This window comes from Peromyscus maniculatus, chromosome 23 (genome assembly GCF_049852395.1).
Source record: "Peromyscus maniculatus bairdii isolate BWxNUB_F1_BW_parent chromosome 23, HU_Pman_BW_mat_3.1, whole genome shotgun sequence".
NCBI lineage: Eukaryota > Metazoa > Chordata > Mammalia > Rodentia > Cricetidae > Peromyscus > Peromyscus maniculatus.
The window spans coordinates 38,340,627-38,367,619 of record NC_134874.1 but is presented as its reverse complement, the minus strand read 5'-3'; the positions used below and the strand labels follow the sequence as shown (position 1 = coordinate 38,367,619).

Here is a 26,993-nt window from a genome sequence, read left to right as displayed (position 1 = left end):
CCTGATGATTCTCTGTGTGGGCCCTGGTCCCCCACTGTGAGTGGCTGCAGCCTTGCTTATGGCCTTGACCAGCAGTCCTCCCTATTCTGATTCCCTGCCTGTTTCCTTCTTCCTGACCACTCACCAAAGGTTCTTTGTTTGTGCATCCTGCATTTGGTGTAAACAGCTTAGATACAAGAATGTAGAACATTGGGTAGTGAACTTCTGCCCTCTGGGGATCCTCTATTGTGCTGTAAGCCTGTATTTAAGGTTTCCTTCCTCTTTCAATAGACAGCATTCGGCATTCAGTTGTGGCGAATGACTTGCTGTCTCTTGTCTCTTATTTTTTAATCCACAGCCCCTTGCTCGGACATGGTGAATGGGTAACGGTAACCCAGGCATTACCGCAACACTCTGGATGTCCTCATTGTCTGTTGTTATGTCTTCTTTTTCATTTCTGATTTTTAGTTTGGATGCTCTATCTCTACCTTTTGGTCAATTTGGATAAGGGTTTGTCTATCTTGTTGATTTTCTCAAAGAACCAACTCTTTGTTTCATTGATTCTTTGTATTGTTATCTTTGTTTCTATTTTATTGATTTCAGCCCTCAATTTGATTATTTCCTGGCATTGATTCCTCCAGGGTAAGTTTGCTTCTTTTTGTTCTAGAGCTTTCAGGTGTGCTATTAAGTCACTAGTGTGAGATTTCTCCATCTTCTTTATGTGGACAGTTAGTGCTATGAATTTTCCTCTTAGCACTGCTTTCATAGTGTCCCATAAGTTTGGGTATGTTTTACCTTCATTTTCATTGTATTCCAGGAAATCTTTAATTTCTTTCTTTATTTCTTCCTTGACCCAGTGGTGATTAAATTGGGCATTATTCAGTTTCCATGAGATTCTAGGTTTTCTGTAATTTATGTTGTCGTTGAAATCTAACTTCAAGCCATGGTGGTCTGATAAAATACAGGAGGTTATTCCAATTTTTTTTTAATCTGTTGAGATTTGCTTTGTGACCAAGTATGTGGTCAGTTTTAGAGATGTTCCATGGGGTGCTGAGAAGAAGGTATATTCTTTTGTGTTAGTGTGGAATGTTCTGTAGATATCTATTAAGTCCATTTGAGTCATAACATCAGTTAAGTCCTTTGTTTCTCTGTTAAGTTTCATTCTGGCAGATCTGTTCATTGGTGAGAGTGGGGTGTTGAAGTCTCCCACTATTAATGTGTTGGGTTTGATGTGTGATTTAAGCTTTAGTAATGTTTCTTTTACATATGTGGGTGTCCTTGTATTTAGGGCATAAATGTTAAGAATTGAGACTTCCTCTTGGTGGGTTTTCCCCACCAAGTGATAAATATGTAATGTCCTTCCCAATTTCTTTTGATTTATTTTAGTTTGAAGTGTATTTTGTTAGATATTAGGATAGCTATGCCAGCTTGCTTCTTAAATCCATTTGATTGGAAAGTCTTTTCCCAGGCTTTTACTCTGAGGTAGTGTCTGTCTTTGAAGTTGAGGTGTGTTTCTTGTATACAACAGAATGATGGATCCTGATTTGGTATCCATTCTGTTAGCCTGTGTCTTTTCATAGGCAAATTGAGTCCATTGATATTAATGGATATTAATGACTAGTGATTGTTAATTCCTGTTATCTTTTGGTGGTAGTGTGTGTGTGTTTCCCTTCTTTGGGATTTACTGTTGTTGTGCTATCTATTGCCTTTTTTTTTTTTATGGGTACATCTGACTTTCTTAGGTTGGATTTTTCCTTCTAGTGCTTTCTGTAGGGCTGGATTTGTGGATAAGTATTGTTTAAATCTGGTTTTGTCTTGGAATATCTTGTTCACTCCGTCTATGGTGACTGAAAGTTTTGCTGGGTATATTAGTCTAGGCTGGCATCTGTAGTCTCTTGGTGTCTGCATTACATCTGTGCAGGACCTTCTGACTTTTGGAATCTCCATTGAGAAGTTGGGTGTTATTCTGATGGGTTTGCCTTTGTAAGTCACTTGGCCTTTTTCCTTTGCTGCTCTTAGTATTCTTTCTTTATTCTGTATGTTTATTGGTTTAATTATTATGTGGCAAGGGGACTTTTTTTGGGGGGGGTCTAGTCTATTTGGTGTTCTATAAGCTTCTTGTATCTTCATAGGTATTTCCTTCTTTAAGTTGGGAAAGTTTTCTTCCATGGTTTTGTTGAATATATTTTCTGTGCCTTTGAGTTGGCATTCTTCTCCTTCCTCTATCCCTATTATTCTTAGGTTTGGCCTTTTCATGGTGTCTCAGATTTCCTGGACACTTTGTGTTATGACCTTTCTGGCTTTGGTGTTTACTTTGACTGACAAATCTATTTCTTCTATTGTATCCTCTATACCAGAGATTCTCTCTTCCATCTCTTATATTCTATTGGTTATGCTTGTATCTGTAGTTCCTGTTCATTTACTCAATTTTTCTATTTCAAGAATTTCCTCAGTTTGTATCTCTTTAATTGTTTCTATTTCAGTTTTCAGGTCTTGAACTGTTTTCTTCACATATTCAATTGCTTTTTCATGGTTTTCTTGTTTTCTTTAAAGGATTTATTGATTTCTTCCAATTTTTTGTTTATCTTTTCCTCAATTTCTTTAAGAGAATTTTTTATTTCATATTTAAAGACCTCTATCATCTTCATAAAGTTATTTTTAAGGTCCCTTTCTTCTGCTTCTTCTACATTGTGATGTTCAGGTCTTGCTAGGTTCTGCTGATGCCATATTGCTCTTTATGTTGTTGTATGTATTTTTGCACTGGCATCTACTCATCTCTTCCTCCTCTAGGTGTAAGAGGTACCTGTGTCTGAGCAAGCTGCTCATGGTCCAATCAGTGCTTGCTGTGCCTGTTTCTCAGGGGTCCACAATGGTCCCAATCTTAGCGCTTGGTCCAATCAGAGCTGGTGGATTCTGTATCTCAGGAAGCCTCTCTTGGTCCAATGAGAGCCAGCAGATTCTGAGTCTCAGAAAGCCACTCTTGGTCCAATGAGAGCTGGTGGATTCTGTGTCTCAGGAAGCCACTGGGGTCGCAGGGGGATGGGTATGTTTGGGGTAGGGCATGGGTCTAATAGATTGCAGGGTGCGATAGGGGGTTTTGGTGGGGAAACCTGCCTGTGGGAATCTTCCCTGCTGGCCAGCAACTGAGGCAGTGCTGGGTGGGGGTTCCCAGAGGCTGGTTGTGTCACCAGGGCCTAGGCCCTAGAGCTTGGCTAATTCTTTTATCTTTAAAACTGTTTTTGCTATCAACCAGCAGTCACAAATTGGACAGTTAAAAGCCACTAGCATGTCTGGCCTAAGAAGCTCCCATGACAGGATAACCAGGTCAAGGAACTAGGTGAATTAGGACCTTCTAGGAGAAAGCAAATCCACACATCTATTGTGTCAGTACATGGCCTCCAGGTAATTCCAGGTAACGTAGGCTCTGAGAGGCATGTGAAGAGCAATGGGGGCTACCTCCCTCTCCTGACCCAGGAGAGAGTCTGATAGGTCGTCCTCCTCTGGAAGAATTTCCATCGATGGGAAGGTGTTTCCCATTTTGATCAAAGGTTTAACTTCATTCCACTCAATTTACATTTCTGTGTGAGGCCCTCATTCTATCTATTCTAAAACGTCAAGCATAAGGAATTTCATCCAGTTTTCTTCTTTCTTGCAGACTTTCTCTAAGTCGTGTTGTAATTTAGAGACCTATTTTCAGGACACTTATGGTATCCCAGATTGTACTGTGGTCATGGTGTGTTACATGGAAAGACCATCTGGTTCCTAGTCATTGGCAAGTAGCCAAATATCTCTCACTGGTAAATGGGAGGAACAGGAAGTGGACTCTCCGCTAGGACAAACGCTGTATGTCTGATACCAGTTATCTGATGACTGAAAGAGATTGAGAAAGGAAGGAGGTGGGCAAGCAGACAAGGGCTGAGGTATAATTCCACAATTCTTTACATAGGTAAACATTTGAATGGATATTTAGAGCACTGGAACTCTGAATCACATGCCTAGATTTTCTGGAAGACGCAAACAAAAATAAAGAGTCCTATGCCACATGCACACACTTCCCTCTTCATCTTACTACAGGTTTGCCACGTGGGAACAGTCTTAATCTGGCAGGAGTAACGTGTTGGCAGCTAAGACAGAGGCTCTCTAGGTGCAGGCATTCCTGACAAACCTCCAGCTGGAACTGAGGTTCCCTCAGTCTCCCAGACTTTGGGTCTCCCAACTTCTCAGACTTCAGGGCCAAGATGCAATCTCATGCCTGTGGCTGCCCCTTTTCATGCTTCTCCAGTCCACCAGTCTTTCTTCATTATGTTCTCAAACCCAATCAGCTGATTCAGGGGTCCAGTACTGCTTGCCAGTCCAGGAAAACTTCTGAAGGAAGACTTAGAGTGTCCACTACATTTCCCCTGGCCCACTGTGGCTATACAGTGACCATGAATTATGACAGCATTCTTTTTTTTTTTTTTTTTTTTGGTTTTTCGAGACAGGGTTTCTCTGTGTAGCTTTGCGCCTTTCCTGGAACTCGCTTTGGAGACCAGGCTGGCCTCGAACTTACAGAGATCCGCCTGCCTCTGCCTCCCGAGTGCTGGGATTAAAGGCGTGCGCCACCACCGCCCGGCAATGACAGCATTCTTGATGGGCTACATCTGGCCTGGCTCCAGAGAGTTAGCACCTAGCCCTAATCCATCTTTTGTTTCTCGGGTACCTTTTATTTCTCTGATTGCCCTCTATGTGAATCTTGCCTGAGTCTCCCAAAGATACAAGCTTATGCAAAAACTTGGCTCAGGAAACCCTGAAAACCATAGTACCTGATGAATCAAGAAATTTACAGTTGGCATATTTTTTTGGAGGCTTTATTCAGGTTGTTTTGAGCATATGGAAATCAACTGGCTAAACTGTAAATATAGAGAGAAATAAAAATGCCCTGGGTGAAGGGAAAGTGCTTCAGTCCTTAGAGGCTGGATTCCCCTGTAGCCTCAAAAGGCTAGACTCACTCTTAAAGTGCCTCTGAGTCTTTATTCAACCAACATGCATGCACCCATACACCCACGCAGCAACAGTGAGTCAAGTCTTTAATAAGATGTTCCCTTTACCAGTTTGGATCTGGTCTCTGCCATCCTATGTAAGGTGGTATTGGACTTAGGCAGGTGTCCCAAACCAGCACAAGGGTCCAAGACAGTGAGTTGTTGAGGGGGAGGACAGGCTAGGAAATAAAGAAGATGAGAAATGAAGACAAAAGCAATGGCTGGGACCAGGAGGTCTTCTATAAGCTTATGACTATGTCAAGCAAGTATATTAAGAAGTACAGCATCATATATACTATTTGAGGAGGGGTGGAGGGGATGACCAAGGTCAGCAGAGAGCTAAGTTAGACAATGTTGACAAAGAGAACACAGGATACCCCAGACACAGCTGCCTAAGGACTGATAACCACAGCCTAAGGAGAAGAGTTGGGTCCCTAGAAGCCAAAATCTTGATTCATGAGGCACTGGCCCCAGCCCTACACCAGCCTTGCCAAGTCAGCTCCTGGACAAGCACACAGAACAAACATTCCTTTGTCCTTCCATCAGAGCCTCCAAGAAAGTCCTGAGTTGGCCAGGCTCCCTGCGGAGGCCCACAAAGGTTTCCTAGTGAGACCTGGGCTTGCTTTACCCAGCAGGGCTACATTAGATTATGGCTTGACCACGTGTGTCCACATGTTACCAGGTGATTGGAAGGGTCTGCACTTGGCTGTGCTAGGGGGAGGTCTTTTGCTCCACCACTTGGCATTCCTATAAAAGGCCCTTTAGAAGCTACAGAGGGGCAGGTGGATATTGATCCAGGCCCTCCTGAGGCTATCCTGTGTTTCTGTTTCCCTCCCTCTATCTTTCTACCTAATATCTCTTATCCCTCTCTCCTCAAGAGTACCCTGGAGAAAAAGTGGGGACAGGTTCCCCCACAGGTCCCCACAGGCAAGACCTTTTTGTTAACTGCATGTCTTACTGGAAGCTGAGAAACAACAGCTACCAAAGGGAAGGTCCCTTCAGGGGTTATCGATTTGTGACCAAGCACAGTGGCTTCCTGACTTAATGAATGCAGAGCCAACAAAGCACAGAGAACACACGCAAGATGAAGGCAGGGTTTTTGTTGCCTGCAGGAGGACTTGGAAGGAAGGCACAGTTTCCAAGAACAGCACACTCTTGAGAAAGGTGAGGGATTTATCTGGGAAGCTCACACATGTTCATGTGGGGAAGGCACTTAGGGATGGGCACATTCCTGAGCATGCCCAGTGTCCACAGGAAGTCATAGTCCAAGAAAAAAAAGATCACAGAATGCCCCTAAAACATTACAATGATGTAAAAGCAGTGGGAAGGACAATTTTCTGGGTATATTAATCTTGCAATGTCTCCGTCTTAACAGGAACAGGAACTTGCTGGTCACTCCTGGCTTACATCATCAGTTGGCAACAACTGTGGCTAGGAGAGAAAAAGCATTGCCCAGTCTACCTAGACTTTCAAAAGAGGTAATGCAGAGGCTCTGGAAGAAAACTTCCTTTTCCTCAGGTTCCTCCCCCAGCTTTGTGGTTGCTTAGCAACCTGAGCCACCTCTGGAGTGAATGCTGGATTTGCTTGCTCTTCTAGGCTGTCCTGTTTATTTCTAACCTGCTCAGATTTCACGGAATTCAAAAAAATAAACACCAAACAGTCCTCCAACTTTTTATGTGAGCGCGTTGAGGACCCCTTTGAGGACTTAGAGCAGATCTGACTGCAGACCTACCAACAGACTTTCTCACTCAAGGCAGTATTTCTTTTCTCCCTAAATCACCACAGCCAAGTAAGCAAACTAGACCAAATGATTCCTATTGGCCAATGCCGGTCAGCTTGCTCCACCCTGTGTAGCTTTTCCTCCATAAACGCCAATAAAAGCTCTGCCTCAGTCTCCCCTCCCAGTTGACTTTGCTTTTCCTGGGCACTCGGGCTAGCCTGGACTTTTACTATGTAGCCCAGAATGACCTTAAGCTTGTGATTATCTGACCTCAGCCTCCTGAATGCTTCCACGGCCAACTTTCCACGCTCATTCTTGTCTTCTGCCACTTGACCCCTCGGCGCTGTCTTGTATGCAGGGATCTGTGACTGTTTAACTGTCTTCTAAGCAAGCCATGTTCTGTTCTGGTCCTGTGCCTGCAAGGTTGTGGCCATGCAACCTCCACCATCTGAATCCTTAGTACATTACAGCTATCAAAGAAAGAGGTAGCGAGAGAATGGGACAGAAGATAAGCCAAGTGTCTAACTCTCCTCTGCAAAGCCTTGATGAGGAGGGAGAAAACCGAGCACTAGGAGACCATCTTTCTGTTTGGGAAGAGCCTACTGGAGAAGGGCCAATGGTGGAAATGGTCACTAGAGTAGGGGGACCTCTGATGGCAATGACTTCAGTCACAACTGGCAGTCTAAATGAGCCTCCGAAGAGCAAAGATGAGAGGGTTTAGGATATTAGGATGTTATCCCCAAAGGAGATTAGGGCTTGAGCGGTAACTCAGCTGGTGGAATGTCTGCATTTCATGCATGGAGCCCTGGGCTCCCTAAAATTCATCAGTCTATCAAAAAATATGAAAAAAGTGAGTAAAACAAGGACGAGGTTGCAGGTGCTCGGCTGGCAGCTTGTTTCTAACAATTATGGGAACATTCACAGCTCTCAGAAACATCTGCTAATGAGTCGGTCACGGCATGGTGTGCCTGTCAGCTCAGCACATGCTTAGTAGAGGCAAAAGGATTGGACCTTCAAGGTAACCCTTTGCTATAGGCCAGCCTGGGCTACAGAAAACAAGTTATTCAGACAAGAAAAGCAGGGGACTGTCACCCAAGCTGACTTTTACTTGCTACAGATTCTAATGCCCTGCTAGTGTGAACTCTAGAATCACTGTGATTATAATCACGGTGAGGACATCAGACAGCGGCAGAGGACCATGTGACCGCATCTGAAGACCTGTTCCAGTAATGACTCCTCTAGATGAACTGCAGTGGTCTTGGAAAGCCCTGCTCCTAAGTCAGGTGGGGCCAGGAACTCTAGATTACACTGCAGCCATTTCACACAGACTAGAGTGGTAGTCCAGCAATAAATCTTGTGATTCATACAAACGTGATCCTTCATTTGCACTCCGGATTATGTAATGATAGGTACAATACTCTTGACACCCACTGAGTCCTGGGTAAATAGCAGGCTACCCTAAGGTGCCCTGAGCTGCTGCTCCTGCTGCCTCAGCATCTAGAGTGCTAGAACTCTGGGCGCATGCCACCATGTCAGGCTTTGTCTGGTTGAGACAGAGCTCCCTCTGTAGCCCAGGCCAGCCTGGGAACTCTCAGCAATCCCCGTGCCTCCGCTTCCAAGTGCTGAGGTTACGGTCTCCATCTTGGGGTATTCTGACACCATCCAAACCTCACTGTCTTCAAATAGACTTCCCTACCTAGGGCAGCTCATTCTTAGAGTTAACAAAGAGCTCTCTACCAGGGACATGGCTTTTATCCGCAAACCAACCAATTTATTTGATTCTCATCGTCATCTAGCATTTCTACTCTCATAAGTGAGCTGAAGCCCATTGGCAGGTGCCAGGCAACTAGACACCACTTCCATAACCCCAAACCCACAGAATTATTCCAGTTGTCCAGTGTAAGCTGCCAGCCCTGCTGTTCCCTTGGGAATGCCAACAGTGGCTCTGCCTCATGCTCTCCCTCATTCAACTTTATTTTCAGTGACTAGCTAGCTTAGAACTTACTATGTAGCCCAGAATGACCTCGACTCATGATTCTCATGCCTCGGTCTCCTAAAGCTGGAATTGCAGGTACATGTCAACACACCCAGCCTTCTCTCCTCATACTTGTCTTCATGTAGTTAATCCAAACCTGCTGCTTCCCATTATCCCTGCCTGACTCCATTCATTCCACCTCCGGAATGGGTCTGTAAATGCACTCCTCTTCCTTCCAAGTCTCATTCTGGTCCTCTCCATTGCTTGTAAAGTCTTTCCCATCCCACCTTCAACATCTGCATCCTTAGTACCCCGCAGGTATCAAGGAAAGGGATTAAAGAGTACAGGACAGAAGAACAGCCAAACGTCAAAGTCGCCTTGATGAAGCCTTGGTGAGGACAGGAAATTAGCCACACAGAAGAAACCTCCTTGGTTGGGGAGAGCCTTACAGTGGAAGGCTAGAGTCAGAGGTCCTTTGCCTTGAGTGATCAACACAAATAAGCCTCCTGGGAGCAAAGATGAGAAATGGTCCTCAGGAAAGGGCACCGGGGCTGGGGAGGTGACTCAGTTGATGAAGCACTGGCTTGGAGTTAAGTGAAGTGGCCCACATCCGTAATTCCAGCCCTTGAGAAGGTGGAGAATGGAAGGTCAGGAGTTGAAGGCCATCCTGTGTCACATTTCAAGTTCAAGATCATCTAAGGCTATATGAGACGGCCTCAAAAACATAAAAATAATCAACTTTAAAAGGGAAAATGGAGAGAGGGCTGAGAGTAACCTGTCTCAAAATTATTCCAGACAGATCTGTAGTATTCATGGTGTCACATGCCTGTCATGGCAGAACTTGGTAGGTGGAGCCCCGAAGATCAGGACTTTAAGGTGATCCTATGGACCGGCCAATTCTACATGACACAAAGTTTCAAAAAACCACCCTTGAAACAACTGTTAACAGGGGCTGGAGAGATGGCTCAGTGGTTAAGAGCACTGACTGCTCTTCCAGAGGACCTAGGTTCAATTTCTAGCACCCACAAGGAAGCTCACAACTGTTTGTAAATCCAGTTCCAGGGGACCCGACACCGATGGCAAAACACCAATGCACATAAAATAAAAATAAAATAAATTTTTGAAAAACCCCAACTTTTAACATTAACGAAAATGTTAGTTGTGTTGATCGAGGAACTGTCAGACAAGCAGCTCCTTTACTAGCAATGAGCTTCACAGACCTCGTGGAAGCTCTGCTATTTGTGGACAGTTTACAATCACTGTGAGGTATTTACAGAAACTGCAGAGAACCACTGTCACCATGGCTACAAACCTCTTCCCGAGTGGCCACTCCAGACAGCCTGCACTGGCTTTGTAAAGCAGCACCCCCAAGACAGGGCTGGTGGATTCTACATGACTATGTACGCATTTTTATCATCTGGTATCCCACCAGAAGGGTTATGATTGGTACAATACAATCCTTCATTTGATAAAGGGCTATATATGATTGGTGCAACATTCTCGGGAGACACCCTTGCAGGTTGAAAGAGGGCTGTTGGCTGGCTGGCTGGCTGGCTAGCTTGCTTGCTTGCTTGCTTTTAGAGTCAGGTATAACCCAGTCTGGCCCCAGACTGGTAAAGTAACCACGAATGATCTTGAACTCCTGACCCTTTTGCTTCAGCCTACTGAGGCTGAGATACTATAGGCATGTGTCAACACAGCCTGCTTTCTTTTGTTTACTTGAGACAGGGTCTCACGTTATATCCCTGCTTTCCTAGAACTAACAGTGATCCTTGTGCCTCTGCCACCTGCATACTGAGTGTATAGGTGAGGTCCACCACCACACCTGCCTCACATCCTGTGTCTTTGGATATTTTGACATCATCCAAAGCCTGCTGCTTAGGACAGACTTCTCCTTCCAGGGTAATAGTCTCAGGGATAACAAAGAACTCTCTACTAGAGTCATGACTCATTCACAAACCAGCCTATCCTGAGTCTGTGCACACAAAACATTTCCTTACTTACCTCTCACACTCAGTGTAGTATTTCTCCCTCCCCAAATCAGCCAGGGACAGAGACCAGACACTACTCCTACACACAAACCTTCCAGAAATATTCCAGTCTATTCTGCTTTGGCTTGCCTTTCCTTCAAGAATACCAATAAAGGCTCCAGCCCAGGCTCTGCTCTCACTGGAAATTACTGTAATGCCCAGAATGACCCCAAACTCAGGGTTCTCGACTTCTGCTCCTGAGCAATGGGATATAGCATTTTCCTCCACATTGAAACACTTATCCTGGAGAGAGGCTCCTTAGGACTCAGGAAGTTCTAAACTGAAATATTCCATCCCAGGGATAGGCTTGTTAAGGCTCATGAGTAAGCAACTTGCAGGTCTCAGGGAGTTCCTGAAAGCTTACAAGATTCCCAGGGCCCCTCCAAAGTGAAAATGAACAGTAAGGGTTTCTGGGAAAGGGAGACTCCAGGAAAATCATGCAGAGAGTCGCAGGGATGCAGCTTTCCTGAGACATCACCCAAGCCAGCGAAGGTTTTTTGGTGATGCAGCTGACTGTCAATCAACCATGCTCCTGTAAGTATCCTTCACCTGAGCTCTGTAGGGAGCCACAACTCATTTGTTCAATAAACTGGACTCGGATGGAATAATTTCTTTGGCATATCATTTGTGCCCTACCTGGGCTAAATCACCCTTTATTCCTATCTCTCCAGGAAAAGCCACAGCACAGTTATTCAAGCATACATCACCACACCCAGATTCTGTCCTCATTACTGATTCTTGTGTTTGAGCCAAGCCTGATGCTTACTTAATGTTGGCCCTGCCTGACATATGGCATCATACCTCTCAAGGTGGGTCAACATCTAAAACATCACCTTGCATCCTGCCTTGAGACAGTGAGGTCTTTATCATCCCAACCCCAACAAAAGCATCCCAAGTAAACTGTAGGTAAGAAGGAAGGAGTAGGGAGAGAATATGGTAGAAGATAAGCTGGATGTCTTCTCAGCAAAGCCTTCTGAAGGCAGAGATTAATTACACAGAGGAAATCTTCCAGCTTAGGAGATCATGGTGAAAGGTGAATGAGGAGAAAAGATCATTAGGATTGGAGGTCATGTGACCTGAGTGACTGACAGGTAGCACAGATCAGCCTGAGGGTCCCCCCCACCCCCGCGCCCCCACACAGGGTTTCTCTGTTTAGTTTTGTTACCTGTCCTGGATCTTGCTCTGTAGACCAAGTGCTGGGATTAAAGGTGTGCACCACCATTGCCCGGCCCTCAGGGTAGTTATTACACAGAGATTTTAGGACTAGGGCTGTAATGTTATTACACAGAGATTTTAGGACTAGGACTGTAATATTGTGGAATATTATTTTAAGGTGTGTTACATTTGTTTATGCTGTGGAACATTCGTTGTTTAATGATGCAAAGATGTGTTGCATTCTTTTATGTTGCATTTGTTTAACTCTGTGAGGCTGTGTTACTTTGCCTGTCTAAAATAACTGATGGGTGTGTGGGTTCACGAGGATCTGTGGAAAGAAGACTCAGAGGCATCTTAAGAATAAATCTAGCTTTTCATGGCTGCAGGGAGGTCCAGCCTTGAAGGACTGAAACACTTTCCCTTTGCCTAGAGCAGTTTTATTTACTCTCTGTTTACAGTTTAGCCAGTTAATTTCCAAACCTTCAAAGCAACCCAATAGGAGCTCCCAGAGATAAAATGCCAAGTGCAAATTACTTGATTTCTCAGGTACCACGGTTTTCCAGGTTTCCTGGACCAAGTTTTGCATAGGCCTTTGATCCTTGGGAGACTCTCTGATCCTTGACTCTCAGACAAGAGTCACGTAGGAAGATAAGAGAAACCGAAGGTGTGGTTAAACAAAGGAAGGATTAGGGCTAGGTGCTGCTCTCTGGAGCCAGGCCAGGAGCTCAGCAGGAACACAGCCACACTAGGCTCTTTCAAAGGACCCTGGTTTGATTTCCAGCACCACACGGCAGCTAACAACCACTTGTAACTCTAGTCCTAGGGGGTCCCTCCCCACTTGGCCTCCACAGGCATTAGGTATACACATTGTACACAGGTATACATGCAGGTAAAACACTCCTACGCACAAAACCAAAAACAATCAATCGCCAAACAAACCTCAACCCAGAGTAGTTCTGTTGAGCGGGGAAGTGTCCGTCAACTGCCCCTCACTAGAACCCAGCTGCACTGCCCCTCACTCCGTCCTGGTTGCTCTGGACACAGTCCTGCTTCGTTTTTATTGTTAAATGACACGATCTAGGGTCATCTGGGAAGAGGGAACATCAACTGAAGAGTGAGCTAGATCAAACTGGCCTGTGGCCATAGCTGAGACTCTCTTGATTGATGATTGATGTGGGAGGGCCCAGCACATGTGGGCAGCACTGAACCTGGCAGGAGGCCTGGGTTCTAGATAAGAAAGCTAGCTGAGCATGAGTGAGCCCATAAGCAGCATTCCTGCATGGTCTCTGCTTCAGTTCCTGCTGAGTTCCTGCCTTGACTTCCCTCAGGGATGGACTGCAATTTGCAAGTGTAAGTCAAGTAAATCTTTCTTCCCAAGCTGCTTTTGGTCAGAGTGTTTCATCGGAGCCACAGAAAGCCAACTAGAACAGATGCTTTAGTCACTGTGAGGACACTCTGGTAGCTACAGAGAGAGGATCACTACTCACCTTGATGAAGCCTTGATTAATCTTCCCGGTAAGGGAGACCCAATGAAAGGAGGGAAATGACCACTAGGGTCGGAGGCCCTCTGACCTGAATGATCTTGGTCAGCACTGGCAGCCTCCTAAGAGGAAAGAGGAAGGACTGGAATTAAGGAAGGATGGCAGGAGGCTGAGAATGGTTCAGTGGTTAAGAGTACTGACGGCTCTCCCTGAGGAGCTAGGTTCAATCCCCAGCTCCCAAACGGCAGTTTACAACTGCCTGTGACTCCCGTTCCAGGTGATCCAACACCCTCTTCTGGCATTTGTGGACACCAGGCATGCACATAGTGTACAGACATACATGTAGGCAAAACACTCATGCACAAATAAAAATTTAAAAGTATCAAACTACACATGTGCTTGTGTGTATATATTATAGATATATGTATATATATACATATATCTAGCACACACCCCCATTAGTCCTGTCGAGTGGGGACCTGCCTGTCAAGCAGCCCCTTCACTGGCTGGCTGAACTGCTCTCACATCAGCCCTGCTGCTGTGGACACTTTACAGTTACTGTGAGGTCCCTCCAGCAGCTGCAGACGACCATACAACCGTGTCTGAATGTTCCACGTATGAATGCTCTAAGACAGGCTTCAGTGGCCCTGGAAAGCAGCAGTCCTAAGCAAGACAGTGCTAGTGAAGTCTAGATGACCCTGCAGCCATGTCCTATCTCAAAGCCTGTGACTGGTGCAAGCAAAAGCTCTCATTACTGAAGCACTTTGTCATTACTGATACAGTAAACTTGTCACACAATCCCTCCTGGGTAAATAAGTAGACTAGTGGCTAACTGGGCTTTTTTTGTTTGGTTTTGGCTTCTTGAGACAGTGTCTTATGTAGGCCAGGATGACCCCAAGCTGAGATAACCAAAATGCCCTCGGTGCTGGGATTAATGGCATGTGACATCAAGCCAGACTTTGTTTTATTTGAGACAGGGTCTCACATTGTAGCCCAGGCTCGTCTGGAACCCACAACAATTTGCACAATTTGCATGCCTCTGACACCTGAGTGCAGGGCTTCTGGGTGTGTATTACTACACCTGCCATAATCTCAGTCTTAGGTAGTTTTGACATCATCTATAAATTGGAGGCTTGGGACAGACTCCCCAATCCCACAGTAGATGAGTCATTAAGACAGTAAAGATCTCTCCGAGGAGGATGACTTTCATTTACCAGAGGTACACCAGAGACAGAGGCAGGTAGGTCTCTGTGAGTTCGAGGCCATTCTAGTCTACATAGTGAGTTCCAGGCCAGCCAGAGCTCTATAGTAAGATCCTGTCTCAAACACACACTCAATCCAAACCATTCAATACTGAGTCGATCCTCCCAACAACTTCTTTATTAAGTGTCATACTCAAGGCAGTATTTATCATTCCCTAAGTCACCCGTTGTATTTACCAGGCAGGTAGATATCATTCCTACAACCCAAACCCACCAAATTCTTCCAAACGACTGATAGTAAGAAACATATTCCGCCCTGGCTTGCTTTTCCTTCAGAAATGTCAATTAAGATCTTGTTCTAGGCTCTTCTCTCATTCCACACTCCATTCTTTGAGAGCCCAAAGCTAGCTTGAAACACACTATTTTTCCCAGAATGACCTCAAACTCATGACTCTCCTGCCTCAGCCTCCTGAGTAGTAGGATTCCACGCCCACACCAAGCTCTCTATGTCATCCTCATCTTGTCACTTGACGCAAACCTCATGCTTCTTCACGCTCCGACCTGGCATGTGGCACCTCCTCTCTGGGCGAGATCTGTGACTGTCTAGCCATCTTCCTTCTAGGCCTCACTCTGGTCCCTCCTGTGTCGGGAAGGCCTTCTTCATTCACTCCATCATCTGCATGCCAGTATGCTACAGGCATCTGTGGGAGAGACTGGGAGAGAAGACAACAGAAGATGAGCTTGGTCTAACTCGCCCAGATGAAGAGTGGGAAGAGATGGAATGTTAAACATGAGGAAGTCTCCCCATCAGGAAGACCCTGATAATGAAGAAGAATGACCACTGATATGGAAGGGCCTCTGGCCTGAGTGTAGAGCTCTCTCTATTGGCATTAGTATTAAAAAGCTACTACTTCTTGGCCAGATGGTGGTGGCTCACGCCTTTAATCCAAGCACTCGGCAGACAGATGCCGGTGGATCTCTGTGAGTTTGAAACCAGCCTGGTCTACAGAGTGAGTTGCAGGCCAGCCAGGACTAAACAGAGAAACCATCTTAATAAAAACAAAACAATAATAAACAAAACAAAACAAACAAAAAAAACTACTTCCTAGGCACAAAAAATGAGGGACTACCATTAAGAAAGGATATTAGAGCTCAGAATGTACTTCAGTTGGTTGTGTGCTTATCTAGTGTGGTCAAAACCCAGAACATTAATCCCTGTAACCAAGCATGGTGACACAGGCCTGTAATACCAGACATGGGGAGACTGAGGCAGAAGTGAGACAATATGCATAGGGAGAGCATAGCCAAGGGGACTCAGGCTGTGCACACATCCCTCGCCTAACAGTGCACCTAGGAGCTGGGGCCTCCACCTTTGTCAGGACGCATCTATATTTGCTTTGCTGTTGTTGTTGTTGTTGTTGTTGTTTGTTTTTGAGACAGGATTTCTCTGTGTAGCTCTGGCTGACCTGGAACTTGCCCTGTAGACCAGGCTGGCCTTCAACTTACAGATCCATTTGCCTTCGACTCCTGAATGCTGGGATTAAAGGTGTGTGCCACCACACCTGGCTGCTTTATTTTCTTTAATGTTTATTTATTTATTTGTTTGTTTGTTTGTTTGTTTATGCATTGTGAGTCACTGTGTGTGCCACAGCGTGCATGTGGAAGTCAGAGAACATCTTTTGGTATTTGGTTCTCTCCTTTTAGCCAGTGGATTCCAGGGATCAAACAGGTTAGCAGGCTTTATTGTAAGCACCTTAGGCTGAGCCATCATAAGCCTGTATATCTATCTGCTCTCAACAATAAAAATTACTCCTGCTAGCAAACCCCCTGATACACCTTGTTTCTATTCAAACATGCTCTGAAAGAGATGTATCTGGGGAGGAGAAACAGGGTTGGTTTGGTCTGGACTGGTTTGGGGTTCATATGCAAAAAGAAAAATTGTGTGTTCATGGTGAACTTTTAGGATAAAACCCTATTTGCCATCTTATTTCTGCACATAATTGAGTGTGCACATGATTAAAGTGGATGCATCATGAGAAGGTGTAAGGAGTAAAGGAAGCCCCGAGTGAGTGACCTCCTGAGTGAACACATACTGTTGACATGGGCCTGGTCCCATGGGGTAGCAAAACCTTTGCCAGGTGAGACTCAGAGGGATGGCAGAGCTTTCCTCCAGAGTCTCAGTGCAAATGTCACCAGTGTGTGCAGAAAATGTCTACCATAGCTTCTTACCCAGACATCTGTGGCCTGAAGACTGCTCCTTTAGAGAGTGCCCCTATCCAGCTGTGTACAATAACTCAGCCTCCTTGTTTGTATGTAACAACCCCATCTCCCACTTCAACCGTATACAATAACTCTCCCTTCCTATTCAACTGTATGTGGTAAACACACTGAATTTCTGGAGTGCTGTGGTTTTTCCACCAGTCCATCCAAACCCAGCTTTTCTGTGTGTCTGTCCATTTCTCTTTTCTTTATTCCCTGGTGGCCCCAGTCAGGCCCATTCCTGGAGCAGTACTGGACATGGCAAGAAGGAGCATACTCAATATATAAAAGATTATATAACCCCAAACTGTCAATCAAAATAAGAGATCCACAGCCAGGCACGGTGGCACAGGCCTTTAATCCCAGCACTCGGGAGACAGAGGCAGGTGGATCTCTGTGAGTTCAAGGCCAGCCTGGTCTACAGAGTGAGTTCCAGGACAGCCAGGATGTTTTACAGAGAAACCCTGTCTCAACACACACACACACACACACACACACACACACACACACACACACACACGAAGCAGAGATAGGCTCTGTGAGTTCAAGGCCTATGCATAACACAGCCTGGTCTCCCTAGAAAGCTTTAGGCCAGTGAGATCCTGTCTAAAAAAGAAAAAAAAAAAAGAGGAAAAAAAGAAAAAGAAAAGAAAATCACCTTCACCATGCCCCTAGTAACCAGCTCTTCTTTTTCCTAAAGTCCATAAAAAGAAGCAACCAGTGACCTTCTCTAATCAAGCAGCCCTCTGCTCGGCTTCACTGTATCTGATCTTTACTGCCCTGTGCCTCTGAATAAGTCACCTTGTTATCTTGCAGTCAGCAAGTCTGTGTGTACATCTGTAACTCTTTGAATAAGACACCAACACCAGCTCTGTCCTCACACTCAGCTCCTCTCTGTGCCCAGTTTTCCTGTCCTCATAGCTTTAGTAAGCTCCTATGCTTCTGATTTCATCTTTGTCTTCTGTTCCTTCGTTAGAGGTGGGGAGACTCACCTTTACTGTGGGTGGCACCATTCAATGGACTGGGGTCCTAGAGTGAATAAAAACGAGAACGTGAGCTGAGCTTCAGCGTCCATCTTTCCTTCCATTCTGTGGGTGACATGTAACCAGCTGTCTCAAGCTCCTGCCGTCATAATTTCCCTCCATAGCTGACTGCATCCTGGAGCTGTGGGTCAAAACAAACCACTGCTATGTCAAATTGCTTCTTGTTACTGTTTTGTCATTGAAATGAGAAAATCAACACATATGGCATCCTCCCTCCAACATGGGCCTTCTTAGTGTGCTTCTGAAATCTAGGAAAGGGGCTGGCTGAATGTGTGACAGAAGATAAGCCAATTGTCTAACTCACCTTGATGAAGAGTTGAAGAAAGAAAATTAGATACTCTCACCCTTGAGTATTTCTTCCTCTTTGGGGAGACTCTCATGGTGTGACAATAATGAATGGACATGACCACTAGGGTTGGAGGTCCCCTGACCCAAATGGTCTCAGTCAGCACTGCCAGGCCGAAACAGCCGCCTGAGAGCAAAGATGGGACATTGTTATTATGAAAGATTATTAATGACAGAAAACAGATGAGCATTTAATATGTTGCAAGTCAGTCCTCCACATGACTAAGCTATTTTAAGTCAAGTACATGCACATCAAGACTGTGGAGTAGGCGTGAATTGGTTAGTTTTATGTCAGCCCGACATAGGCTGGAGTCATTTGGGAACAAGGACTCTCAACTGAGAAAATGCCTCTATGAGATTTGCCTGTAGGCAGGTCTACAGTGCATTTTCCTGATGAAATGATTGATGTGGGAGGGCCCAGCTCACTGGAGGTGGTGCCATCCCCCTCCGGCAGGTGGTCTTGAGCTGTAGAAGAAGGCTGAGGAAGCCATGGACATCAACCCAAAGCAGCCATTCTTCCATGGCCTCCACCTCAGTCCTGCCCCTCCTGAGTTCCTGTCCTGACTTCCCTCAGGAATGGACTGTTACCTAGAAGCAGGAGATGAAATAAACCTTTTCCTCTCTGAGTTGCTTTTGATCATGGTATTTTATCACAGCAATAGAAACCCTTAATTTAGACACAGTGCAGTTAGAATGTCAGATTTAGAGATTATTGGTTAAGTACATTGTTCACAATGGGTGTCAGAGCACATGGTCATCAGGAGCCTACGGCTGGAGGGTTTCCCTAAGTAGATAGAAAAGTACATGGAAAGGCAAATTCAAAGGGGAAGAAGAGAGCTAGGGATACGGCTGACTTGGTTGCCTATAGTGTATGCAGTTCTAGGTTCAATCTTGTGCTTGTATTTTAGATCAACTTGACACAAGCTAGAGTCATCTAAAGAGGAGGGAGCCTCATTTGAGATGACGCCTCCATCAGACTGGGCTGCAGACAAGCCTGTAGGACTTTTCTTAATTAGTGATTCATGGAGGAGAGCCAAATCAATGGTGGGTGGGGCCACCCCTGGCTAGTGATCCTGGGTGCTACAAGAAAGCAGGCTGAGTGGACCATGAAGGCAAGCCAGTAAGCAGCACCCCTCCATGGCCTCTGCATCAGCTCCTGTCTCTAAGTTTCTACCCTACTTGAGTTCCTTCCCCGACATCCTTTGGTTATGGACTGTGAGGCGGAACTATATGCCGAAATAAATCCTTTTCCCCTAACTTGCTTTTGATCATGGTGTTTTACCATAGCAATAGAAATCTACAGACAAATCCCCGGCCAAAAATTCTAAATGTGGTGGCCTATGCCTGTAAATCCCATCACTTGAGGAGGTGAAAAGAAGAAGAATCAGGAGTTTTGAGTACAGCCAAAGCTACATGAAGCCCTGTCTTAAAATTTTTAAAAATTCAAAATAAAAATTAGGGGGCTGGAGAAATGGCTCAGTGATTTAGAGCACTGGCTGCTCTTCCAAAGGACCCAAGTTCTATTCCCAGCACCCACATGGCAGCTCACAACATCTGTAACTCCAGTTCCAGGGGTTTTAACACCTGCCCCCAGCATGCCCATAGTACACAGATTTACATGCAGGCAAAACACCCATGTGCACAAAATAAACAAAAATTTTTTTTAAGCCAGGCAATGGCAGCACACGCCTTTAATCACACCACTCAGGAAGCAGAGGCAGGCAGACTTCTGTGAGTTCCAGGTCAGCCTGGTCTACAGAGTGAGTTCCAACACAGCCAGGGCTACACAAGGAAACCCTCTCTCAAAAAAACAAAATAAATAAATCACCTTTGTTAAGCATGTTATAAAAACATTGAAGGACTGATTTCCTTATTTAAAAAATAATAAAAATTAGGGAAATGTGAAGGTGCACTAGTGAGTAGGTTGTCTCAAAGAGTGAACAGAGGAAACTCATACCTCTCTGAAAACTACTTTTTTAGGGCCAGTCTTGCTATCACATACCTGCAACCCTAACCACTGAGAGGTGGAGACAGGAGAACCAGGACTTGAAGGTCATCTTTGGCTACAGGTCAGCTTCGGCTCTATGATACCATGTGTCAAAATCAACCACAAGACAAGCAGTCACTATGAAAAGTGCTTTCTGTAGAGTAGAGAGCCAAGCAGACCTGTTCCCGACACCAGCCTGCACTGTCCTCCTCATAGTCCTGCTGTTCTGGACGTGTCCAAACACTGGGAGGACACACCAGCAGCTGCAGAGGACCACCATAACCACGGTTAAAGACCTGTTTCAGTTGGGACTGCTGTGGGATGGTCTGTTTGTCAAATTGCTCTGATTGGTCAATAAATAAAACACTGATTGGCCAGTGGCCAGGCAGGAAGTATAGGCAGGACTAACAGAGAGGAGAACAGAGAAAACAGAAAGGCGGAGGGAGTCACTGCCAGCCGCCACCATGACAATCAGCATGTGAAGACACCGGTAAGCCATGAGCCACATGGCAAGGTATAGATTTATGGAAATGGGTTAATTTAAGCTATGAGAACAGTTAGCAAGAAGCCTGCCACGGCCATACAGTTTGTAAATAATATAAGCGTCTGTGTGTTTATTTTATAAGTGGGCTGTCAGACTGCCAGGGCTTGGTGGGACCTGGAGAGAAGCTCTCCAGCTACATCCACTGCAGACAGGATGCACTGGCCTTGGAAAGCGGCTCTCTAGGCAAGATAGGACAGGAGAAGTCTAGATGACTTCAGCCATTCTCACCTAGGCCAAAGTGGGAGGGCTTTTGCTGTTCAAAGCTTTGAACTGGTACAAATACAGTGGCATACTTGCATGCAGATTTATGTCATGATTTGTGTAATGTTTCTTGGGACACTACGCATTCTCCTACAGTCTAAATAATAAAACCAGGTGGTGGCGCACGCCTTTAATTCCAGCACTCAGGAGGCAGAGGCAGGCAGATCTCTGGGAGCCAGCCTGGTTTACATAGTGAGTTCCAGGACAACCAGGGCTTTGTTACACAGAGAAACTCTGTCTTGAAAAATAAACTAAAAATAAATAAACAAACAAACCCAAACAAACAAATAAACAGATAGTAAGAGAGCTGTTGGCCATGTTGGCTCGAGTGTCAACTATCCTGGTCGAACCTCCGGGAACTTCCTCCTGTCTTAGTCCCAGGTGCTGGGACTACATGTGTGTGCCAACATGGCCAGATTTGGTTTTCTGGAGACAAAGTCTCACTTTTTAGCCCCTTTACTGGCAATCAGCTGGACTAACCTCATAACCTCAGGAATCTGCCGTTTGGGGCCTTTTACAATCACCAAGGGGACACCCCAGCAGCTGCAGAGGACCTGCTCTACCTGTCACCACTCCAGGCAGTCTGCACTGGCCTTGGGAGGTAGCACTCTTCAGCAGGACAGGGCTGAGTAAAGTCTAGAGGACACTGCAGCCATGTTTGACCAGGCTAGATGGGGAGCACATCCCCCGGTGGGCCAGCTGAAGGCTAGTGATTGGTATTGACAAAAATCTTTCATTTGCATGAAGGACTGTGTTATAATGGTGTTCTATCCTTCCCATACATCCAGGTCTATCTATATACACTGGTTTCTTTCCTTATATTTATTTATGTATTCAATTTTGATTTTTGAGAGAGGGAGCTCATGTAGCTCAGGCTAACCCAAAACTAGCAGTGCAGCTAAGGATCAACTTGAGTTCCTGATCCTCCTGCCTCAGCCTCTTCAGTTCTGGGACTATAGGGGTATGCTACTGTGGTGGTTTGAGAGGAAATGCCCCTCTCTAAAGGAAACGGCACTATTAAGAGGTGTGGCTTTGTGGGAGTAGGTGTGATCTTGTTGGAGGAAGTATGTCCCTGTGGAGGAGGGTTTTGAGGCCTCATATATGCTCAAGCCACCCTCATGTCTCAGACCACTTCCTGTTGCCTGTGAATCAAGATGTAAGAACTCTCAGTTCCTCTAGCACCATGTCTGCCTACATGCTGCCTTGCTTCCCACCATGACAATAATAGACTAAATTGCTGTGGGATGTTCTGTATGTCCTGTGGGAGCCCTTCTTGGGTTCTTTGTGGCGTTACCCAGCAGGTCTGCATAGAGGATGATTAGGACCATGGGCCTGAGTGCAGGTGTCTGAGATGGTCTGCACTTGGTTGTGCTGGGGGATGGTCTGTATGTCAAGTTGTTCTGATTGATCAATAAATAAAACCTGATCGGCTGTGGCTAGGCAGGAAGGATAGGTGGGACTAACAGAGAGGAGAAATAAAAGGACAGGAAGGCAGAAGGACTGGCTGCAGCCGCCACCATGACCAGCAGTATGTGAAGATGCCGGTAAGCCACCAGCCATGTGGCAAGGTATAGATTTATGGAAATGGACTAATTTAAGCTATAAGCACAGTTAGCAAGAAGCCTGCCACGGCCATACAGTTTGTAAGCAATATAAGTCTCTGTGTTTACTTGGTTGGGTCTGAGCGGCTGTGGGACTGGCGGGTGACAGAGATTTGTCCTGACTGTGAACAAGGCGGAAAACTCTAGCAACACTAAATCTTTGAAAATGTAAGCGAGCCACCCAGTTGAACATCTTCCTTTATAAGAGCTTCCATGGTCATGGTGTCTCTTCATAGCAATGGAAACCCTAACTAAGACAGCCACCTTGCCCAGTTTTGTTTAGTTTTTTTGTTTTGTTCTGAGATAGGGTCTACTTTGTAGCCCAGGTTGACCTACAACTCACAGCTCTTCTCTTGCCCTAGTCTTCTCAGTGTCATAATTACAGGAATGTGCCAACACCCCTGGTACACTTTCTGTATCTTAGGATATTTTGACACCTTGGGAGAACCTCCCCCTTTCCAGGTTAGCTGTCTTTTGGGGACTGCAAGAGCTCTTCGGAGAGGCATGTCTTTCATCTATAAACCAATCAATCTTGTGTCTGCATTCTCAATACCTTCCTTATCTAACTCTGACATGCCTCTTTCTCCTTTCCGAAATCACCTACAGTCAGGTACCAGGCAACTAGACACCATCAATACACCTCCAAACCACTGAGCTATTCCAATTTGGCAATGCCTTATTCCTTCTGCCCTGGCTTGCTTTCCCCTCAGACATGCCAACAGAAGCTCTCCCTCGGGCATGTTTCCCATTGAATTCTTTTCTTTTATCTTTCTAAGAGTCTAGATTAACTGGGAAGTTATGGGATTCTCCAGGCTGAACTGGATTCATGATTCTCCTCACTCTAGGCTCCTAAGTGTTGGGATTATAGGCCCTCACTGCCACAAGCAGCTTTCTCATCTTTCTGATTCTCATTCATATTCATGGCCACTTGATTCAAACCTCGAGTGTTCTCTTGGCCTGATTTACAAACAGCAACCGTCTCTCTGGTTCTGTGACCGTATAACCATCTTCTTTACAAGATGCAATCTGGTCCCTAGTTGGGTCTGTAAGGTCTTTATCATCCCATCTCTGTAGCTAGAGTTTTTCTCTCCAGGTCCTGCCAAGCTCCAGCAGTCCCGTAGCCCACTTATAAAATAAACATACAGATGTTTATATTATTTAAACTGCTTGGCCATTAGCTCAGGTCTACCATTGTCTAGCTCTTACTCTTATACTCAGCCCATTTCTGTTAATCTATATGTCGCCATGTGTTCCGTGGCTTTACCTGCTGCCTTTACATGATGCTCCCTGGACAGCAGGTTGGCATCTCCTCCTCTCTGCCTCCCTTTTCTCTCAATTCTCCTCTCTGCTAGTCCCTCCTGTACTTCCTGCCCAGCTACTGGCCAATCAGTGTTTTATTTATCAATCAATTATCCACAGCACATCTCCATCATCTACTCTCTTAATACAATGCAGGAATCAGGAATCAAGGAAAGGAGATAACAGAAGATAACCCATGTGTCTAACTCACCTTACTGAAAACTTAATGAGTAGAGAAAAGTAAACACCCTGAAGAGATCTCCTTGGTAGGGGAGATCTTAATAGTGATCAGCTTCTAGTGGCCAATGCTAATGAAGGGATGTGACCACAAGGATTCCAAGTCCTTTTATCCAATGACCTAGTTCATTACTGCCAACAAAGCACAAACTTAGGCGCAAAGATAAGTGGTTGTAATTAAGAAAGGTTATTAATGACAGGTAACATGTCCCAAGCCATCTCCTGCTATGATTAAGATATTTTAAATTAAGTATTTGTAAGCCTGAGGAGTGGGTATTGGGCTTTCTGATATATTTATTACAGGTCAAGTACATTGCTCACAATGAGTGTAGGATCACACATTCATCAGAGGTCTGTGGCTGGTGGGATTTTCCATTTTCCATTCTCAGTCCTGTAGACTGAACAGGATTGAGAATGGAAAATGGAAGAAGTGGGTTAGTGATGTAGTTGAGTTGGTAGAGTGGTTGTCTAGAAGATGCAAATCCCTGGATTCAATCCCTAACACCAATAAATTAGGCATAGTAGTGCCCTCTGCACTGGAAAGGGGAAGGCAGGGGGATCAGAAATTCAAGCTTATCCTAGGCACATAGAGAGTTGATGGTCAGCTACTGGAGACTCTGGAACAAAATTTTAAATGAGGATGAATGTTCAGGGAGCATCTTGTCTCTGTTGTTGGAAAAAACTCACGGCTGCCTGAAAAATACTTCTCTGGTCATTCATTGTGTCAAATGCCAGTGATTCCAGCACTTCGGAGACAGAATAAAGAGAATCAGGAGTTCAATATCTTCCTCAGTTATGGGCCTGCCTGGGCTGTATTAGACCCTATAACAAACGGTGAACCAACCAAAAACAATTAAACAAAACAAAACCTTAGTGTTTCTGAGTGCAGGCTGCCCTCATGGCAATCCTGGTGTTTCCAGGAGTTTACAATTATTGAGCAGACATTCCAGCCTCTTCAGAGGACCACTATGACCTTGCTGAAGATAGATCCAGACATTCCAGCATCTACAGAGGATCACTATGACCTTGCTGAAGATATATCCAGACAGCCTGCATTGGCCAGGGAAAGCAACACTCTTAAGACAAAGTAGATGATGACCTGTAGCCATTTTCATCTAGGCCAGAGGGGCAGTAGTTCATCCTGATAGCCCTGCTGGAGACTTGTGATTGATAGTCACAATACTTCATTTGCATGAAGAACTTTGAAATAATTGATACAATGTCCTTGGCCTACCCCCACCTATTCCATCAGCCCCTCCTCCCCTTAAGCTTTTTGAGACAGGTTGCAGTTTAGCACAAACTGGCCCCAAACTGTGTAACCAAGAATCACCATAAACTTCTAATCCTCCTGTCTTTATCCACAAGTGCCATGAATACAGGTGTGGGCCAGCACACCAGGATGGCTCACTTTTTGAGCCCCTGGACTACGCCTTGGTGTCGCAAAATTGGGCCCTTTTTTGTTTGTTTGCCTGCTTTTTCTTTTTGTAAGTAGAGCAGGCTGAGAATGTAAGTCAAAGAGTCGACAGCCTAGGTCACGGCCTAGAGCAACAAGGCCTTAGTTCTCTACATTTTGAGGTACAAGCCTTTGACACACATCCATTTCAGCCAACACTAGAAGAGCCCTTTCTCCCCTGCTCACGATTTCTTTCTTTCTTTTTTTCTTCTCTTGCCTCCTCTTCCTTTTCTCTTGCTAAAAAAAAAAAAAAAAAAAAAAAAAAGACTTTTTGACTTTTTGAGAGACAGGACATGTCATAGAACCCAGGCTGGCACCAAACTATGTACAAGATGCCCTTGAATTCCTCATTCTCTTTCTTGTAAGTGCTGGGCATGGGCCACCACCACATTGGGCTCCTTACTTAGGATTTCTGAGTAGGGCAAAATGATCATAAACGGGCAATAATTTTTAAATATATACTATATAGACGTATATGGATTGCTATGAAATCGAAACCAGGACCTAGCATATAACGCTTACTTCTGAGTAGGGCAGAAAGCCAGGCTGGATGTCATGGTCAAAAAAGTAGGATAGACTTTCTTGAGGACAGCCTGGAGGGGCTGCAGGAGCTGAGGCCTGAGTCCATCGTTGCTTTTGGCCACTCAAAGAAAAACCTACTAGAAAGTCGCCCCCTAAGTTTGGGCCATCATCGCTCCACCTAACCTCCCCCTATGTGGAGCCTGCAGCAAAACCGCCACGTGCGGGAATGCACGTGGCTGTGGGGGGATTTCCGCCGGGCAAGAGGCTACTTCCGGTTATGGCGTCCATCAGTGAGTACGGGTGCCGAGTGGGGCCTTGCTGCCCTGGTCCGGACACTACACTGGATCTAGGAACTTAAGGAGAATGAATGATGCTTCAGGACCTGACTTCGTTTCCAGGTTCCCTAGGTTGCTAAATCTTTTGTTGTTGGAGAGAATCCGGTTGGAGAATGTATGCCCAGAATCCCCCCCCCCATGCTACCTCCCACACCGATTACTCTTTGAACAGAAAATCTATATCTGATAGAAGATGCTGTCACATGGGAGAGTAAAGGATGCCAGAAGGGAAGAAGATGCTAAAAGATGCTAAAAGATGACATCAGTGCATATCAGACACAACCACGTTGCTTAAAGCCAAGATAAACAAAGTTTCAGAGCTCAGCCAAGAAAAGATGGGCGTTCAGTAACACGAGGGAAAGCCTGAGATAGAGACGTCAGTTTATTTCACGTAACTTGAATCCTGTAATTTAGGTAACATCAGAAGCTTCTTTATAAATTAAGGAGATGTTATGTATGCTATATAATAAAACATTAGGAAGTTTCTAAACCAACATCATTTGAGGACACAGTTATAAACTGTACTTGAATAATTGCACAAATAAAA

General features: G+C 45.2%; 1 long non-coding RNA gene across 3 annotated transcripts; it reads right to left on the bottom strand.

The window, feature by feature from the left end:
- Positions 1 to 4,655: 4,655 nt before the first annotated feature.
- LOC121825349 (uncharacterized) lies at positions 4,656 to 26,341 on the bottom strand. Of its 3 annotated transcripts, none has more exons than XR_013047624.1 (5): positions 26,112 to 26,341; positions 18,167 to 18,334; positions 17,812 to 17,848; positions 15,099 to 15,273; positions 13,359 to 13,480 (listed from the first exon to the last, which is right to left on the bottom strand). It is a non-coding gene; the product is annotated as an uncharacterized LOC121825349 (long non-coding RNA). The 3 variants fall into 3 exon arrangements; XR_013047625.1 differs by having other exon boundaries at positions 15,099 to 15,261; XR_013047623.1 differs by lacking the exons at positions 18,167 to 18,334; positions 26,112 to 26,341 and having other exon boundaries at positions 4,656 to 13,480; positions 17,812 to 18,113.
- Positions 26,342 to 26,993: the final 652 nt, after the last annotated feature.